Below are 12,925 nucleotides of genomic sequence, written 5' to 3'. Positions count from 1 at the left end.
CCTCATTAAGCTGCCTTTGGTGGCTTGAGGAGGAAGTGAGGGTCTCCTGATGGCTGGGACCGTGTGGTCGGTTCCAAAGCCGCAGCCACACGCTCTTGTCCACAATTCTTGCCTGGCATTCGTCCAGGGCTGTGCAACTCTCTGACGGGAAATGTCCAGGAGGACCCCGTGGAAAAAAAAAAAGAGTATGTTGGGAGTTCCCGTGTGGCTTAGCAGGTTAAGGATCCGGCGTTGTCACTGCTCCAGGGCTCTGGTCACAGCTGCGGTGTGGGTTTGATTCCTGGCTGGGGAAACTTCTGCATGGTGCGGGTGTGGCCAAAAAAAAAAAAAAAAAAAAAAAAAAATTATGTTGCCAGCACCTACAAAGTGTTTTTCAAGGACAAGCATCTCTTCCAGTGACTGGTTTTATTTGATGACTGTATTAATAACACATGAAAAGATTTCGTGAACACTCTGCCTCCCAGTGTAAACAGGGGAATCTCCAAGTTTGCAGACGCATTTTCCTCGCTCCCAAATGCCACGGCAACAGACAGGGGAGGAACTGCAGAGGGATCTTGCAAGTAAGCAGAAAAGTGGCAAATGAACGGCACCGTGGGCAAGTGTCACATAATTGCAAGGAGGGTAAATTCTGAACTCTCGGTTACAACCTTGGCAAAGGAGACAGGAGTCAGGATGCAGGCATGGGTCAGTCCCTCTAGATTAGGCATCTTTAGCTGCCCTATGGACTACCTCCTGGGGTTTCAAGGGACTCCAAAACCCAACGAACCACCAAGTGAAGGGGCCCTGGGAGAGGTGGGTGGGAGAGACCCCTCAGAGGCATCTGGGCACCCAGCCCTGGAGCTCAACTCCTCCCACTAGTTAAGGCTGGGCCTCCCTGAGACAAAGCGGTTGAGGTTTCTCTCTCTCCAAGGTTCCTAACTTGCTTGACATGCAAATGATGGAAACACACGGGTGTGTGGGGCACTCTGGTTTGTGGTTTTTACCTTCAGTCTCTGTGGCTGAGCATGTGGATTTGTCTCAGCAGACCAGGAGACTGCAAGTCCTCAGGGGAGGAGGGGAGAGGTGCCCGTTCCCTGGGGTGTGTGCCCAGATGAGCAGGTGGGTCTCTTCGGCAGGCTTGTCCAGGAGGAGGGTGCAAGGCCCTTTGCAGACTGTCTGGGGGCAGAGCTGGAACTGTATTCTGGCCTTCATCCAGTTCCTGTCCCTTCCTTGTGTAGTCTCTTCAAAGCCGGGTGCTTGGCAGGTCACCACCTGACCCACCCTACTCGCCCCCCAATGGGAGTCTGAAACTAAACCACGTGGGACAAGAAGAGCCAAGGTGAATTTCCCATGCAAGGAACAAGTTTTTCTGTGGGAGGAAGGCTCAGATGCCCCCGAGGTGACCTGGTACGTTAGGGAGATGGGGACATGGCAGGTGGTATCGGTAATAACCTGCCTTTGATTTCCTGACCTCCTCCCCACCACCTTCTCTAACCTCAACATTTTATTTTGTTTCCTTTCCTGAACCCAAACTCCCTGGGGCTGCCCCTCCCGCCGCTTCAGCTGTCCCAGGCCGCAGATGCGCGCCCACATTCTGCACCCTCTCGAGCTGCTGTCTCGGGTGTCCCGCCCCACCCTTTCCACGGTGCGCCCTTTTGGCGCCGCTCCCGGAGCTGGGAGGGATAGGATGCCCCACACCCGCTCTGCCTGGGGATCGAGGCTCCCGTTTCCCGCCCTCCGGGCCCCCTAGCCCGTAGTCCCCGCGGCTGCCGCGGGGGTCCACCTCGTCTTCACCCGGCACCCCGCCCCGATCCCCGCGACTGTGTTGCCGGCAGACCCCGATCCCGCTTCCCTCCTCTCTCCAAGGGGTCGGCATCCAAAAGGGTCTGGGGGCTGCCGCCCGGCCCACACCCCCCTCCCCACCCCGCAGCCCCGCTCCTCCCCGCGCGCGGCCCCACTTGTGGCCCCGCGGCGGCCGCGCAGGGACAGCTGCATTTCGCGCCGCCCGCCGCTAGGAAGCCGGCCGCGCCTCGCTTTCCCCGCCTCCCGCGCCCCAGCAGCGCCGCCGCGCCGGGCCCGCCGCCACCGCCGCCGCCGCCGCCGCCGCCGCCGCGGGATCGCGCCCCTCCCCCAGCCCGCGGCCCCTCCGGTCCGCGGGGAGCGGACGCGCGCGCGGCTGCTCGGTAAGACCTCCCTTCGCTCCCGGCCGGCGCCGCCCGGCCCCACCTTCCCGGGCCCGGTCGCCGAGGCGCGGCCGGGAGGGCCGGGCGAGCGCGAGTTTGATTCCCGGGGAGGCCGCCGCGGCTGCCGGGAGCCCGCGCCGCCCCAGCCTCGTGCGTCGTGTCCAGCCCCGCGTCCTTCCCCAGCCGCCACCTCCTCCCGGGGCACGGGCGCGCGGGGCGTTCGAGCACCTGGGGGCTGCGACCCGGACGCGCGGGAAGGCGGGTGGTCGCGGGCAGGCAGCGCCGGGAAGGCGAGCGAGGCCTCAGCGAGCCGACGACGCCGGGAGCCCCTTCCCCGGACGCTCCCCCTTTTGTGTGCGCGCCCCTCCCCGCTTGGCTCGGGCAGGGAAAGCGAGGTGGCGGGGCGGGGGTGGGGGCGCTGGCTGGTTGGCGACGGCTGGCAGGGGGCGGGGGGCGTCTGCCGGGACCAGAGCTCTTTTTAGGAAAAGGGGAGACTCGCTTCCTGTTGTCCCCGCCGATGTCTCAGGTCGGCTCAGCCTTTTCTGGTCCCACCCGGTCCCCTGGGAGCTGCATCTCCCGCGGCTCGGCCAGGGAAAGTTCACCAGGCGCTGTCCCCGCCCCTCAGGCTCCAAGCGCCCAGGGTTCTCAACTCCTGGGGATTGGCGTTGGCGCTAATTCATTCTTACCCCTTCATTTTCTCGTTGCATTGTTGCCTTACACCTAGCATGGGCGTGCCCATTTCTTTTCTCCTTAAAAGAAGTTTTAGTTCCAAGAAATTTATACTGAAGAGAAATTCCTGCAGAGGCATGCATTTAAGGGGAGGGAGGTTTTAGACTTTTCTTTGTGTGTGTGAGAGTGGAGGGTGCGGGAAATGACTGGGAGTTAGTTTATAAAGTGTTCTAGAAGTGATATAGGAGACAAGACACCTCGCTCTCCACCTGAGCCTCGCTGCTGGGCCTTCCTGTTGGTTATCCTGCAGTGCCCTGAGCCACCTGACCCAGGAGAAGAAAAGGACTCAAGGAAATGCTCTGGGCCTCTCCTTCCTTTTTCTGTGCCACGCATGCTCATCTGTACAGCCAGGGTGGAATGGCTGGGTGTGTCCGAAGGAGGTGAGGGACACCAGGAATTCTGTCCTGGGAGAAGTCATCTCACACCATGCGATTTGGCCCCTGCAGGATCAAGTGTGACAGGGGGCCCTCACTGTTGTTGGGGGGTTGAGGGCTTTGGGACCTCAGTTTGAGTGGAGGATGGCATCTCTCGGATGGAGAGAGAAGCCTGGCTCAGGTCACCAGGAAGCTGGAGGGAGTGTGCAGGTGGGTTGGGTTTGACCCGTCCCCATCCCCCACCCCAGTCCACTTTCTGCAGCTGGAAGGAGCAGGAGACAGGGGATCAGGAGTGGTGCCTCAGGCTTGGCACATCCTACTTAAGGTCAAGAGACTCCTTGGACAGCTAGGGTGGCCTAGGGATGATAATATGACTGGCAGTGGAGGGGGGGAAATAGGGGTGGATAGGGCTTGGGCCCAGAGGTTGGGGTCTTGGGCCCCTTTGAGAATCTGGGAAAAGCTCTGACTCCTCCCTCTTTCCCTCGTAAATATGCATGTGTGCGGGGACACATTTTGAATGCGATATCAGATAACCGTGACCCTTGGAAGACCCTATTAAGACCCCTTATCTAGGGAGTTCCCACTGTGGCCCAGTGGGTTAAGAACCCCACCAGTATCCATGAGGATGTGGGTTTGATCTCTGGCCTCACTTAGTGGGTAAAGGATCTGGCCTTGGTGCAGCATGGGTGGCAGATGCAGCTGGGATCCTGATGCAGCTCCAATTCGACCCTTAGCCTGGCAACCTCCATACGCCGCAGGTGCGGTCCTGAAAAGAAAAAGAAGGAAAGACCCCTGATCTAGAATCTGTGGTCCAGCCTAGGCGGGTTAGAACCGTTCCCTCCTTTGTGTTGGGTCAGGCAATTGTCTCAGGTTCGAAAAGCAGACCTCTCAAGAGGGCTTTTCTCATGACCTCCCGATGCAACTTTGGGCTTGTGGCCTTGGGCACCTGGAAACTCTGAACCACATCCCAGTTCCCTATAGATAGCTGGAGGATGGGGCTGATGGCGGGGCCCTTCTCCTGGGGTTGATTTTGCTGTCTATATGGTGAGAAGACTCTGGACGCTAACTGGGCCCAGGCCGCAGTTAGCTGAATGAGAGGGAAATACAGAGATGAGGACGCGGGTTGGATATTCTGGTATTTCAGCGGAATGGGAGCCAGGTGCTTTCAGAGCCCCAGCTCCTTCTTGGGGCAGCGGCACTGAGGTGGGAGAGGGTGCTTCAGTGGAGAGTGGACGTGTGAAAGACACTCTACTTTTTGAGGAGGTCTTTGGGCAACGTTGTTCAAGGTCAGGACTCAGGGACTGTCAGATCCTTAGATCCCTCTGGACTAGGCAAGTGGGGACCAGAGAGAATGGCCTTCACTATCCCTAGTGCATCCCCGAGAAGGCCTGGCCTACCTTTTCTGTCTTAGCGAGAGCTCCCTGGGCCTTGGATTGTTGCTCAGGTGTTGGTGACATCTACACTTGTTGGGGATCTGGAAGAGCTTTTATTATTTTTATTTATTTATTTATTTATTTTCTGTCTCTTCTCTTTTTAGGGCCGCACCCACAGCATATGGAGGTTCCCAGGCTAGGGGTCCCATCAGAGCTGTAGCCTCCGACCTACACCACAGCCACAGCAACGCCAGATCCAAGGCGTGTCTGCGACCTACACCACAGCTCACGGCAACGCCGGATCCTTAACCCACTGAGTGAGGCCAGGGATTGAACCCGAAACCCCATGGTTCCTAGTCGGATTCCTTTCCGCCGCGCCACGACAGGAACTCCTGGAAGAGCTTTTAGTAGGATCTGCCGTCTGTAACATCTCTGCCTTGGTATTGAGAAGCCCTTGCTTCTTAGGTTCAAGTGCACCCCCCCCCGAGCAATGAGAGTTCGTGGAGGTTTTTCTTTGATGAAGCGACACAGTGGTGGGCATGTAGTAGCCCTCACACTTGCTCCTTCCTTCCGGGTTTCCTACATTTACTCTGCCTCGATGGATTTCCCCGATCCTGGCAACAAGCAGCATTGGCTGCTCTTATGTTCTAGGGTCTCCCAGAAGAAGCTGGGAGTCAGACAGGGATCACCTCTGACCAGACAAGGTGCCCTGGAGGAGGCGATACCTCCACCGGCGTTGGCTCTTACGCTTACAGGAAATGAGAACTATGAAGGGCGTCGGAGATGCTGTGGTCCAGTGGTCCTTGACTTGGGACTTAGAAGTTGTTTTCGTAGGATGTCAGGGTCCTGTGGCAGTGACTAGAGATGCACATTCCTCACTGGCCAGGACTTGGCTGTCAGCCGCTACCCTGGTTGCCACAGGTTCGTGGGTTGAGGATGCTGGTTGTATCGGCTCACTCAGTTCTTCTCTGATGCCCTCTGCCTTCAGCCTCCCCGTAAGTGTCTCTGATGCATCAGAGCAAATGATGGACTCCTCACACGGTAGCTATCGCTCTTATCTTTAAAACAGGTCACAGGACTTCCCTGGTGGCTCAGTGGGTTAATCATCAGCATTGTCACTGCTCTGTGGCTCTCATTACTGCTGTGGCACGGGTTTGATCCCCGGCTGAGGAAGGTCCACATGTCGTGGGTGTGGCCAATAGATAAATAAATAAAACAGGTCAAAAGATAAGTACGATAATAATGCCCATCCATCAACATAAACTCCCCTTTCATAAGACGTGACATGCACCAAGTGTATCTGAGGAATGATTGGTGGAATAAAACATTTCCAGGAGCTTCTGCTGTGGTGTGATGGGATCAGCCGTGTCTCTGGAGCCCTGGGATGCAGGTTCAATCCCTGACCCAGCACAGCGGGTTAAAGATCGGGGGTGTTGGGCTGCAGCTGTGGTGTAAGTCGCAGCTATAGCTCGGATCTGATCCCTCGCCCTGGGAACTCCATATGCTGTGCGACAGCCAAAAAAAAAAAAAAAAAAAAAAAATCCAAATCCCCTAACTTCCACCCCCAGGAAGCAGTCTGGCTACTCTGCCCATTTCCATAATAGCCTAGTGGTTTAGAGTACGATCTGAAGTTATAGACATATCCCCAGTTGGAATCCCACCTCTCCATCTCACTCTTTGACTTTGTAGATCCTTCAGTTTTTCAGTTTTAGAAAGAATGAGAGATCTATACCAGACAAAGATCAAGCCTTCTTTAGAGATACTGTTATTAGCATTATTATTTCTGCATATGGATGCTAATGTTTTGAGGCTTCTCATTGGCCTTTTTAATTTTTATTTTTTGGCCTCTCCTGGGCCAAGGATTGAATCCAGGTCGCAGCTGTGACCTATCCCATAGCTGGATTCTTACTGTGCCAGAATAGAACTATCTTCTCATTGCCTTTTTTTTTTTTTTTGCTTTTTAGGGCCATACTTGTGGCACATGGAAGTTCCTAGGCTAGGGGTCGAATCGGAGCTACAGCTGCCCGCCACAGCCACAGCCACAGCAACTCAGGATCTGAGCTGCCTCTTCAACCTATACCACAGCACATGGCAATGCCAGATCCTGAACCCACTGAGCGAGGCCAGGCATCGAACCTGCATCCTCATGGATACTAGTCAGGTTCGTTACCACTGAGCCACAACAGGAACTCCTTCTTATTGTTTTTTTTTTTTTCAGGAAGATTTTTAGTAAAATGTAGAGGCTGAGGCTGGCTTTTGGAGGAGTGCGTGAGCCTTACATTTTGAGCAGAGGGGACCCTGCCGTGGGGAGATGGGGAGATGGGGAGCCTGAGATGTCAAGGGGGATGACAGAGAAGCATAGCTGGGGGGCAGAATGACTCAGCTTTTGCAGGCCTGCTGTGGAACCAACTCCTCTCCCTTCTCTTTGGCCAATTTGCCCTTCTCAGCTGGTGGGGGTGGCGGGGGGGTGGGGGGAGATTATAACCATAAAGAGGGTGAAACGGCTTCTTATTTACATTAATGCTGATATTGGTCCTGAGGGGCAGTGCAGGGGGCCTGGAGGAAGAGAATCTAGAGAGGGGAGGGCCGGTCCAGTGTTAGTCAAGAGTGGAAACTGGGAGTTCCCGTCGTGGCACAGTGGAAACGGATCCGACTAGGAACCATGAAGTTGCAGGTTCGATGCCTGGCCTCGCTCAGCGGGTTAAGGTTCCAGCGTTGCCATGAGCGGTGGTGTGGGTCTCACATGCGGCTCGAATCCCTTGTGGCTGTGGCTGTGGTGTAGGCTGCCAGCTGTAGCTCCGATTCAACCCCTAGCCCGGGAACCTCCATATGCCACAGATGCAGCCCTAAAAAGGCAAAAAGACAAAAAAAAAAAAAAGGCGGAATCTGCAGAGGGCAGGTGGCGGGCGGGTTCTGTGAAGGAATAGACTTGGGAAGTAGTTCCAGCACTCACTGAAAATTTGCTGTGGCTCAGACGCTGTTCCAAATGCTTCTCATATTTTTATTCATTTTTTAAGATTTTTTTATTTTTTCCGTTATAGTTGATTTACCATGTTCTGTCAATTTCCGCTGCACAGCAGGGACCCCGTCATACATACATGTATATACATGCATTCTTTTTCTCACATTATCCTCCATCTTGTTCCATCACAAGTGACTGGATATAGTTCCTTGTGCCACACAGCAGGAACTCATTGCTTATCTACTCCAGACCAAGGGCTTCAGCTCATTGGATCCTCACAAGATCTTATATCTGTCTTTCAGTGAAGAAAGAGAGACACAAAGAGATTAAATAAATTGCCCAAGTTCACGTAGCTAGAAAGTGGCAGAGCTAGGATTTGAACCCAGGAGGCCTGGCGACAGAACTTGCATCCTTAGAGAAAGTCTCAGGAAGCCGTCTGCTGAGCTGAGGGCTGAGCAACGGGGGGATGCTGGGGTAGGGGGATTGGAGGGGTTCCGTGCTCTGCGTGAAGAGCCGACTGTGCAATGTTCAGACATCGCTGGGACGCGCCTGGACGGTTCAGCCCAGCACGGTCTGCTGAGAACCGCTGGCTTAGTGCCAGACACTCTCCTGGGGCCTGACCCTGAGTCCGGAGGTCACTAAGTCATGACCCCTGCCTGGGAGGCAAACATTCAGCCTACAACTCCAGTTGAGATGCGGTGCCGAAGAAGGAGAGGCTTTGCTAGCCAGAATGGGAGCTGGGCAAGGAAGGCTTCCTGTAGGAGGGGGTGCTTGATTTGAGGGAGGTAACGGTGGCCGCTGTCCCCTGGCTTTTTGATCTGGTCACAGGTGTGCCAGTCTCCTGCACTGTGAACTCCGAGTAGAACCCCAGGGTTGAATTTTCTGGGTCCTGCAGCACCCTTGCCTTAGTTGGCTTCCTCGATGTCTTTGTGGTTTTTCATAGTCACCTCCCGTAAAGGCCTGCAGTGAACATGCTGAAAGAGGAATAAAAATCTTGTAAGAGTGATTGCTCAGAACACAGTGATTCACTTAGAAGCAGAACCAGAGGCGAATGAATGGAAACTGTAGAGGAAGGACTCAACTAAGGAAAACATTCCAGATGGGATGCGAGATGCGAGGACGAGTGACTCACAGGAGCCAAGGGAAACGGCCATCCCCGAAGGTCTTTAGAAATGGGAACAAGTTCCATTTGCCTTGGTGGTTTAAGTGGTTTCATCTGGAGACAGGAAGAAGTAGAGGCCCCTCAAGATCTGTGTCAGCTCAGCGATGGGAGGGGAAAAGGAGCTGGAATTTTTGAGCTGGGACATTGCTCAAATCTGCCTAACCCCTTATTTTACTGTTGAAGTGACTGAAGAATGCCCATCACTGTAAGTTGCTCATCCATTGAATAATGAGCCAAACATTTAGAATGGATGAGCAATGCGGTCCTACTGTATAGCACAGGGAACTATATCCAGTCTCTCGGGGTAGACCGTGATGGAAGATTTTTTTATTTTTATTTTTTGCTTGTTAGGGCTGCACCTGCGGCACATGGAGGTTCCCAGTCTACGGGTCAAATCAGAGCTACAGCTGCTGGCCTACACCACAGCCACAGAAACTTGGATTCCGAGCCGTGTCTGCAACCTACACCACAGCTCACGGCAACGCCAGATCCTGAACCCAGTGATCGAGGCCAGGGATCGAACCCGCAACCTCATGGTTCCTAGTCGGATTCGCCTCTGCTGTGCCACGATGGGAACTCCTGTGGCTGCATTTTTCAAATTTAGGAAAAGCATGTGTCCTAGAAATAGAAGGGAACAAGGCTTGCTTTTCGGAGGAGAATCTGATTAAGAATGAGCTGGAGTTCCTGGTGTGGCCCAGGGGAAACGAATCCTACTAGTAACCATGAGGTTTCAGGTTTGATCTCTGGCCTCGATCAGTGGGTTAAGGATCCGGCATTGCCGTGAGCTGTGGTGTAGGGGGCAGGCGTGGCTCGGATCTGGCATTCCTGTGGCTGTGGTGTAGGCCAGTGGCTACAGCTCCAATTCAACCCCTAAGCTGGGACCCTCCATATGATGTGGTTTTGGACCTAAAAAGACAAAAGGCAAAAAATACTGGGTTAAGGATCTGGCATTGTCACTGCCGTGGCTTGGGTTGCTGCTGTGGCATGGGTTCGGTTCCCAGCCCTGGAACTTCCACATGCCCTGGGTGCAGCCAAAAAAAAAAAAAAAAAAAAAATCCAAATAAATAAAATACTAGTGGTGAACTCTGCTTCCTGGGGTGAATTTAAATTGCCTGGTGCAAATTAAAGAAAAGCAGCAGCAGAAAACACTGTGGAGGATCTCTTGCTTCCTCCTCCCCTGTTCACTAGGGAAGCGTGGGGTTCCAGGAGGGCATCTGCAGAACTCTGTTGCTCTCCGGTGACCAGCCGGCTGGATCCGGAGCTCTCGTGAGGTCCATGAGGTCTCCTGATTGTCTGTGGTCTTGTCAGGTGATCAGGCGGAGGAAATGATTTCACTTTGTTCAGGTCTGAGGTTAGTTTCGGTTTCAGGCTGTACCAGGAGCAGAGAGGCGGGGAGGGAGGGAGAGGGAGAGGGAGAGGGAGCGAGAGCCCGAGAGAGGAGGGGTGAGCTGGGAGAGTCTCACCATTGGCTGCGTCGGCCAGTGGCAAGGTGGATGGGTAGGGAACTCCTGTGCTGAGCGGGAAGAGAAGGAAGATGAGTCAGAGATGGAGTCGGGGAAAGGCAGCCATTGAGCCGCTGAGTGTTTGCAGACTGGGACGCAGGGTAGGAAGGTATCAGCAGGTATTCCTACGGGCAAAACCCCAGCCCGTCACAGGACCACCACCGAGCTATGGGCGGGGAGGTCCCAGGGAAGCTGTCAAACACATTACCTGGATGAGGGGCGTTTCCCATGAGCAGATGCAGAGCCGTGAGGAAAGGCAGGTGTAAGTGTGCCACGAAGCCTACACACATCATACACTGGTGTCCTTAAAACTCATGTCTTCTGGCATTTGCGTTTCCTTAAGGGAAAAAAAAAAAAAAAGACAAATGAAGGTTTGAGAGCTGATAGTTGAAAACTTGCAGACCTTTGCAAGTTGGCGCATCCTCTAAGATGCTGTCTTCAGGCTGTCGTTTTCCCTGAGACAGTTTGGGGCCGGTCTGGTGGTTGCACAGGGCATCATTATCCAGGAAAATCAGCACTTTTCCTCCCCTGCATGGATCTGGGTGCGGCAGACACAGATGTTTCGTCCCACCTCCGCAGTGCTAAAGCATCGTTGCATTTTATTTCTTGAAGGCATACATTCATTTTATTTTGGAAAGAGAATTTCTGAATTTTAAAGCTGAAAAGGGTTTTGAAGATCATCCAGCCTGCTCCTAGAGGAATTTCTGGTCCTGGGTCATTAAGCACCTTGCCAAGACCTGTGGTATGTAGTTAAGATCTCCGAGTAGGATTGCCTGTGTTTGAATCCACCCTTGCTGGTTGCTGCTTTGTTCTTGGGACAGGTTACTCACTCTCTCTGAGTCTTAGTTTCCTGATGGGAAATAATAATATTCCCTCAAGATTGCTAATGAGAGTCAAATACTTATTCAGCCCCAAGCACAGTGCTTGGCAAATTGCGAGTTCTCAATAAATGTTAGCTGCTGCTACTGTTGTTGTCATTGTTGTTATTGTCATCTTTTTATAAAATCATGTGGCTAGTTAGTGGATGATTTCATCACAGTCTTACAGTACACAGAGAGCACTGATGAAAGTTCTTGGGTGGAAATCTTTTTTTTTTTTTTTTTGCTTTTTAGGGCTGCACCTGCGACATATGGAGGTTCCCAGGCGAGGGGTCCCGTCGGAGCTACAGCTGCCAGCCTACACCACAGCCATAGCAACATCAGATCTGAGCCGTGTCTGTGACCTACACCACAGCTCACGGCAATGCCAGATCCTGAACCCACTGAACGAGGCCAGGGATCGAACCCGCAACCTCATGGCTCCTAGTCGGCTTCGTTTCTGCTGCGCCATGAATGGGAACTCCATGGTGTGGAAATCTTTTCATGAATGAATGTTCATAACAGAGCTGGAAGAAATGGGCTCAGTCCATTTATTAGATATAGTTAGACGTTGGGCATGAGGGCATAGGTTTACCAAATAATTTGTATCCGCAAATATCCCTGACTAGTGTTTAGAGGTTTCCTAAGTGCCAGACTGGTTACCTCTGCTGGGAAGGTTGGGGTGTTTTTCGATGTTTTTGTTGAGTTTTCCTCAAATTGGAAACATCCTTTTCAATGAGTTGTGGTGGCAAGCAGGCTTTGGGGTGTAATGGAAATATTTCTGTAGGCTGGCTGCTATTTATCAAGGGTGAAGACAGTGTGTGTTTTTAAAAACTACAGGCTTGGCGGAAGTCCACATGTCTTAGGCCAGGCCTGCACAAATGCCTTCCCAAATGATCTGCACTGACCTTTTTTGCAAATTGCTGACAGCCTAGGAGCCTCCCCAGGGAGCCTGAAACATTGTTGAGGAGGGTACGATCCTTGGCCTCAAGGGGTCTTTTGACCCCCTTGATGAGGTGGGACCCTCTCCCGTAAGGCCACTTCGGTATATTTTCTTGGCACATGAAAACAAATGGAAATTAATTTTGTTTGGCAAATCCTGCAACACACTCTAAAGATACTGCCACTCTTCGGGGCTTACAGAATTGAGATCTGTTTTTGATGCTGCTCCACGCGGGACTTCTCAAATTTCCACGCCCGAGGGAGGGAGCGTGTGAAAGTGTGATACTTGTGAGTGTGCAGTTTGGAGGCCAAGACTAGAGAGCCCAGGCTGAGCTCTGCCACGTGTCGACTGCGTCATTCTGAGCAGATCCCTTCATTTGTTGACATGTGTTTTTCTCGACGTTCATCTATTATTGTACCCACAACAACAAATGGCTTTTGGACACATCTGTTACATAGAGCTGGTAAGGATCCCCAATGCACTGGACAGCTGTATGGTCTAATAATAATAGCCAACATTTATGATATGCTTATGGCATGTCAGGCATCTTTCTGGGCATTTTAAGCGTACGCATGTGTTTACTCAGCTCTGGATGAGTATGGTATCATTTGCCACGTTCCGTATGAGGTGACAGAGGTACAGAGGGTTATGTCAACATGCCCAAGGTCACAGAGTTAGGTCACTGAGGAGCCGGGATCCAGCCTCAGATGACCAGGCTGCCGAGTCTGTAGGTGGTGTTTACACCAGGGCTTTGTAACGCTGTCACGGTGTGCTTCTTACTCTCTGACTGCTCCTCTTATTTGATGGGCCGAGGGAGGGATAAGCCGAGCCTGGAGGCAGATTAAGTGTACAGATCACAGT

General features: G+C 53.1%; 1 protein-coding gene across 1 annotated transcript in view; it reads left to right on the top strand.

Annotated features, from left to right (window-relative positions):
* Positions 1-2,069: 2,069 nt before the first annotated feature.
* The window catches only part of CUEDC1 (CUE domain containing 1), an 89,042-nt gene continuing 78,186 nt past the window's right edge, over positions 2,070-12,925 (top strand). Inside the window, exon 1 of the mRNA XM_084982669.1 lies at positions 2,070-2,162. The gene's annotated coding sequence lies outside the window, so the exon portion shown is untranslated. The remainder of the gene's footprint in view (positions 2,163-12,925) is intronic.

This window comes from Sus scrofa, chromosome 12 (assembly GCF_054392235.1).
Source record: "Sus scrofa isolate SSC_HxYL_T2T_F1_AM1 chromosome 12, Sscrofa_HxYL_maternal_Yorkshire_Landrace_v2.0, whole genome shotgun sequence".
Taxonomy (NCBI): domain Eukaryota; kingdom Metazoa; phylum Chordata; class Mammalia; order Artiodactyla; family Suidae; genus Sus; species Sus scrofa.
Note: the sequence above shows the minus strand (reverse complement) of the source record. Positions and strands in the feature narration are given on the sequence as shown.